The following is a 7460-nucleotide window of genomic DNA, read 5'->3' as shown; positions in this document are numbered from 1 at the left end:
GATCAATTGGTGAAAGCAGGAAGATCAGTGACGAAGTTGGAAGGCTACTGGTCCTAGGGTAGAGAGATGGAATACATTTGAGGGAATCTGAGCAAGTGTAACTTAAGGATCAAATGGTTGCTAGGATGAGGACTAGTCTTCCTGAGAACAAGATGTCTCAGATGACTCTGTATGGGTCCTCAATAGATGTTAGTATCATTCACTAAAAATGAATGATATGAGTAAGAGATTTTGGGGTAAAGAAAGGATACTTCCATTGTCATCATATTGAACTAGATCATGGAGACCAACTGGTTTAAGTCTAGATGGCAGAAAGGCTCACAGGGCTTCATGTTCAGAGACATGAAGTTTGGAATTCACATCATAGAGTTTGGAATGGAAACATGGCTAGCTCTGTCCAGAGCTGTGGATTCAATCAGCTGGAGAAAATGGGGAATCCCATAAATCATCATGTAGATAAAAGTGTGATTTTTCAGGCCCTTATTTACAGTGGCTTTAGTGTGCTACATTTCCAGGGAAATATATGTTCTTGTCACACAACTTCAAGAGAAGTAAATGAGCTTGAATCACATGAGTAGGTTTAATGCCAGTCTGAAATTTAGTAAGCCATTTTGCAGCTTTTTTGTCCCCATTTTCTTCATTAAAAGTATACTATTTTCTCTCCATCTTTGGGTACAAATTAAAATAAGGCCGCTTGTTGAGTTAAAAAAGACATAGTCAAGGAAACAAGAAGTTCATGTCTGGAGGGCAAGTGGCTCCTTTAATGAGCTTGCTAAACAACACGTCCTGTTGAAGACCTGGAAAAAGGTAGTGGTAGTGAATTTAGCTTTCTACCCATTCTCAAATGAGCCCCTGACCTAAGGATTGCCAGGATCTTAGGGACTAAACTATATCATTGCATGACACACTGGTCTCTAAGCTTCTTTGGGACAGGGTCCTTGTCTTTATTATTTACCACTGTATGCCCAGGCTGAGTGCTGTGCCTGGCATGTAGTAGGCACTCAGAGAGGTGTGGGATCAATAAATAAATGAAAGAACACAAAATGGGACAAAAAAACTATAATTAGACACTGTCATATAGAAATTAGAAATCTGTTTGAGTCCTGACCTTAGTTTCCTTATCTCTGAATCTAGGGTAGTAATAATAGTTACCTTATAAAACTGCTTTGAGGATTAAATGAGATAATATGTAATGTGCTTAGGGTACTCCTTGGCATATGGTAAGGGTTCTGTTATTCAGATGGCTGCTATTACTGTCATTATTACTATTTTTACTGCTATTGTCACCACAATATGTTAGTCCTTTGAGTGAGCTCTCTACACTTTAGCTTCTTCATTTATAACATGGATATTGTAATAGCTGGTTTGCTTTTCTCTCAGGTATCATAATGATTATAAAATATTAGATCAAGAAATGCTGAGGTTGGATCTCACTTTCTTACTCTTGAGAGAACTGTAACTCAGAGAGGACAAATAATTCAGAGTGAGTGGCACCACCAAATGGGATATGAACGTGAGAATATTCTGGAAGGTTAAAGTTAATAAGCAAAATAAAATACCAACTATAACACAATATTAATGCAGCTTTGCAGAACTGAAAGGGCAAGGGCTTTGTAGTCATGCAAGCCTCAGATTCAATCCAGATTCTCCTGCAGTGGTTGCATGGTGTCATTTATTCCTCCTGGACCTCATATGAGAACAGGAATGTGAGGCTGAGTCACAAGGTTTCTGTGAAGATAAGAGAGAATGGAGGTGGGTAAAGTCCTCAGTACAGGCCCTCACACTGAAGGTGTTGAGATCATGATAGCTGTTTTATGACACAGCTAACAAGAGGTCAAACCAGAATAAGAACATAAACTTGCAGTAATTTTATGTCTAACCTATATTTTAGAAGGAATGTGTGTCACCTGGAGAACTCTGGATGCCTTTTAGCACATGGGAGGTCACTGTCAGGGCTGTGGGCTGAAGAGGCAGGGATGCTGTAAGGTGGCACCAATAGCCACCTTGCCTCCAACAGAGAGGTGTCCACATGAAGTCTTCTTTGAGCTAAGAGGGGCTGAGCCAAAGCTGCCAGGCAAGCAGGGCCCTTAAGGATATTTGTTGTGGGTATCTCCATACCTTCTACATCTAGCCTATCCTAACTCTGATCCTCAGTAGGTGTTACAATGTCTAAGAGCAGCCAGTTGTCAGCCAAAATAGAGTGGTACAGGTTAGAACTGAGAGTGGACTCTGTGCCATTGTACCTGGATCTAATCCCAGCTCTGTCACTTCATAGCTGTATGCTGCTGGGTGAAGTTACTTAATATCTCTGTAGCTCAATTTACCAATCTGTAACATGGGCTCAGTAATAGAATCTACCTCATGGATTAAGACATGTAAAACACATGTGACATAAGTATTATGTCTGAGTATTATTATTATTGCTATGATGGGAGGTTGTTAGAAGAACTTTATTTCTGGCTATGAGATTTTTATGGAGTCTTTCAGCCTTGCTATTCTGTGATAAGGCCTGATACCTTTTCTTTGAACTGTATCTTATTGGCAGACACCAAATGGTCACAAAACTCCTCCTCAGTGCCTGAGGGAGGTGACTGATAAATAATAAGCCAGGGCTAACCCAAAGGTCTGCAACTGCTCTTTTTCCTCAAGGTTAGCCTATGTCTTACTAACACGCTCCAAATTCTAGATGCTTCTGTCAACATGCTCTGGTGGCAAGAGGTCTTTGGGTAGCTTTGTGCTGCCCATCACTCCCAGTATCCTTTGGTGTTTTCTTGCCCATCTGCCCCCCACTTCACCCCATGACACCTTCTCTATAGGCCTCTTGTATCTCATGATACCTATCATCTGTTTTTTGGAAACCCAACTGACTCTTGACATATCTGCTCAGATCCAGCAGGATGGCTGTCAGCCCAGCTGACTATCACTGTTGACAGAGTCTGGAGTGAGCACCACCTGGTCCTCACTCTGAAGATCTCAAACCTCTATTTAGTGATAAGAGCCAAGATGACCATGCTCAGGGAGGCTTCCCCCATCTTGCCAAACTTCTCAGTAGACATGAATGCAGTTGCCAACTCTCTAACTGCAGAACAGAACCCTCACACCAGTACTGTAAGCAGGAGGTGGGGTGGAGGGTTTGAATGAGTCACTGTGAACACCTGAGCAGAGAAGCATTTGGTTCTAGATGGGACCCAGAAAATTGGGGTTCCAAAAAACATTTGCTAGATGTGAAAATGAGCTGGTGATGTGGTCCTCCTAGCAATGTATCAGGACACGGAGGGTCATGATCTTGCTCCTCCCAGAATGAATGTGGAAAGCCAATGGTAAGACTTGTACTGTGTACTAGGCACTCCATGCCTCTCTCCTGGGGGGAAAGCAAGGCATCTCTTTCTTGTACACCTTAGTCCATATACTCCATCAGGATCTTCATGCTTCTGCTAATACTTTCTTCTGGCTGACAGCTCATTGTACCATTCCTTAACCTCACCCTCAGGGTTGGTGGTTTTGGGGGATCATTTTGGAGGTGGTTTTAAGTTTTGGTCTGCATACTCAGTGGGGGCATCTCTGTCATCCATTGTGATGAGGATGTGGTTAGGAACTCATTGTTCTTACCTCCCTGGTGAACCAGAGGCCTCAGATCAAAGAAGAGAGAACCCCAGAATTAGCATCAATCTGCTGACAGCGTCCCTGCTTTTGGACAGGAGCTGCTGGGCTGTAGGCAGGAATGTGGAGACATTGGAGTTAAGAGGCTTTTAATAAGCAGTGTGACAAGGAATAAAAGAACTATTAATAGGGTACTTTGCCAACTTGATTCTAGCCCCATTAAACTTTTCTTTACCTTATTTCACACTCCATTTCCAAAGCACCCTTTCTTCTCCCCACACCTCTAATGGTTCTGGCAAACCTGGGTCTTAATGAAATCTGGCTGCATAAATTTAAGGCAGTGTCTGGCTGAAGTGAACAGAAGCTTCCATCTATAAGAAAATTCTCTGGGTGGCTAGAGACATAAATCCAACCTCCAGACTGTCCAATTGATTCCTCAGGCAGACCGTGGGGAGAAAAGAGTGTCACAGGACTATGACAGCCATGAGTGATAGTACCTTGGAAATTTCCAGGGCTAAAGGGCCAAGGTAGCATGCCAGTTTAGAGGGGGGACAGACATTCCTGAGTGCAGAGGTATGCATGTATTCACTCATTCATTTATTCTACAACATTCACTGGTGCTGTCCCATGAGTTTTAGACATTGGTGGCTACATTGCCCTGAGAGGTAGGTGTTCTTTCCATTTTACATATGAAGAAGCTAAATGATGCTCCTTGAGTCTTGGTGGCTCACATAGCAAATACTGAGGGAGCCAGTATTATAATAAAAAGAGATCAATTCCTTTTCTCTCTGAGGCCATCTTGTGTTTTCTTGGTCAAATACCATCTTTCATTCAAGAAATTGCCTTTAGCTGGTAAGAGAGGTGTTCACTTTTCCCTGGAACTCATGTTCTGCTCTGCTCTGACATTTTCTGTCTCAGTGTGGGACTGCACTAGACTCATCTCACTTGTGATCACCATGCAGCACAGTGTTGAATCAAGGCTGGGCTCCCTGGTTCATGGCAGATCTATGTAGTTAGGACCTGGGTCTCCAAAGTCCCCATCTGGGGGTCATTGTGTGAGATAAGAAACAGGTCTGGGACCCAAACAACTTGGTTTCAAACTAGCTCTGCTGAGCCAGGCCTGGTGTGGGTACATCAGGCCTATAAGGGCACATGGGGAAGGGGGCCAAGAGAGCAAAGTGCGGACCATGTTTGTAGAAGTGGATAGAGATGAAAGTAGGCTCAGGGCTTCCCTCACATAGTTCCAGGGCCACGGGGGTGCCTTTCCAATTAAAGGGAATTTTATTCTTCAGCTTGATCTCTTCCTGGGCTTGAACTAACTTTGGATGCTCCTGACATTGAGGTGTCGGTCTGAGGCTGGGGTTTATCATCATGCTTTTCTTTTTAGTCTTGCTTACTCATACTTCTCTCACATTTCCATTTTCTCTTAGGCATCCTATACCCTTTCTTTCAAAGTGGTATTGCTCCTGGAGGCAAATCCTGGTCTGTTTGTTGCTAATATAGTATTAACACTGGTGTTTGTGTTATTGTTGGTAGTGGTGGTGGAGGGGGTAGGAGTATTTCTGGTATTGGTGTTGGTGCAGATGGGGATAGTACTAGTGTTGGTGGTATGTGTGTTGCTTTGATTTTGCTGGTAATGGTATAGGTAGTAGTGATGATGTAATTAGTAGTGGTCATGATAGTGTTGCTAGTATTGGTGTAATGGAAGTGGTGATGTTACTTTTGGTTGTGGTGGTGGTGATGGTTATGATGGTGGTGGCAGTGGTCAGGATAGTGTTGATGGTAATGGAGGTGGTGATATCGCTGTTGGTGGTGGTGGTGATGGAGTAGCGATGGGGGCTGGGCATCTGAAACAGGAGAATATAGTAGAAAGAATAGAAGCCCTGGAGCTAGATAGACCTCTTGTTTATTATTGGCTCCAGTGAATTACTTAGTGTCTTTGAACCTGTGTGTCCTCATCTGGGGATGATGGGAATCACAGATAATGAGTATAATAATACCTCACACACTGTCATGAGGATGAGAGAGAGTGCATGTGCCCTACCCACTTCATCCAAAATTCCAGAGCTCCTTCTCTTTCTTCCTAGATGTGGGAGTCTGACCAATGTCAGTTTCCTCCACGTGAGAGGTGACATCATCCTTGGCAGGAGACTTCTATCCCTTTGGTCAGGGGTTGGCATTCATAGTTTGTGTGACCTTGGTTACTTTTAATGCTACAAGAGACCATCTCAGTATGTGAGTTCATGCCTGAGGCCACCCATGTCTGCTATAGAGAATGGTGCTATGGTATATCCAGCCCAGATTTCAGCTGATATATCTCCACCCTTGAGGTCAAATTGGATTGCCTTAGTCTCTCAACCCCATGACTTGGTTTAACTTTCTAGGATTTCTTTGATTTCCCTGGATCTTACTCTATCCTGGTTTTCTCTGACATGGGCCACATCTTGTGGCCTTATAGGCCATATCTGCATGGAACTGTGATGGCCAGGTAAGAAAACTTGCCTTCTCTGAGTTCCACAGAGGATTCACTGTGACAGTAGCATTTGGGAGTAAAGAAAACCTCGTGGAGGGTGGACAGAGGATGCAGGAGAGAGCTTTCATCAGAGTGCTCTCAGTGAATTACCTAAACATCCTTCTGTAAGGACCTATTTAGCCAGAGTGACTCCATCTTGGTTAAAAGCCATTTTGTTGTTTGTGCAGTGAAACTTAAACTGACCCTGCCCCCCTTCCCCCAGAGGAACTTACTTAGAAGCAAGTCTGGGAAACCAGTAAAATATGGTCAACTAGTTTCTAATAACAGAGCCCAGAATACAAGGCCAGGTTGGCCAGTTCTTGATAACAGAACCCAGAATACAAAGACGAGTCGAGCCAGGTGGAGACATCCAATCAGTAAGAAACACACATACTTTTCCCCTAACCACCAAAGAATGTAAACCCCACCGTTTGGGCACCAACTTTGAGCACCAATTCTGACCAGAGTAATAGGTTAGGTCAAACAGCTACTATAGGGTAAATTATAATTCAATTGTGTGACCTAACATCACTACAATCTCATTGGCTACCTATGTGTGGCCAGACTTTTGCTCTATAAAAGGTAGTCTGTAAGATGGGGAGGGGTCGCCCTCTTCGGAGGCGGCCCTGACTGGTCAGTCAGTCAATTCTTGAGCCTGGAAGCTGGGGGTGGTCGCTCTCTTCAGAGATGGCCCTGGCTGGTCAGTCTGAATTCTAACGCTTAGCATAGAAATAGAGCTTTGCATAACTTTCACCTTATTTCAGTCTCCTTCCCCTGACCAATCAGTCTAACTTCTAGTACTTATCATAAAATAAAACTTTAAGTAACTTTCACTTTTTCTCAGTCTCATTTTGTTTAATAACGGACCTAACACCTTTTAGGTCATTTCTGTTCCTCAGCACCCTTTGGCTGTCCCAGTCTACCTTTAACCAAAAGGACCTCTGCAGAACCTGGCCTTCCTCTCATCCCCTCACCCAGCTTGCAGAGCCATCAACTCCCTGGCTTTTTCTGTCTTCCACTCATTAGGGCCCACCATGGAGTAGGCCTGCTTTGTAGAATGCAGACAGGTTATAAATAAGACATCTCTACCTACTGATTATACCTAGACTGGGAGTTGTGGAGGCCTCTGACTTAGAGGACAAGAATCCTATGCAGCCTTGCCTTCTTTTGTCCCTCTCTTCCTGCCACCACCTGTGGCTCCCTGTGGCAGCTGTTTCCTAGGACCACCTCCATCAGGCCCTTTTCCACTCCTAGAAGAATTGGTCCCAGAGTGGTTAGGGTATGACCTGGGGTAAATGCTATTAGGAACAAGGGCCTGGGGGATAGATGGATTCTAACACCCCTCCAT

This window comes from Mustela erminea, chromosome 8 (assembly GCF_009829155.1).
Source record: "Mustela erminea isolate mMusErm1 chromosome 8, mMusErm1.Pri, whole genome shotgun sequence".
Taxonomy (NCBI): Eukaryota; Metazoa; Chordata; class Mammalia; order Carnivora; family Mustelidae; genus Mustela; species Mustela erminea.
The sequence above is the reverse complement of the archived record's forward strand: the minus strand, read 5'-3'. Positions refer to the sequence as shown.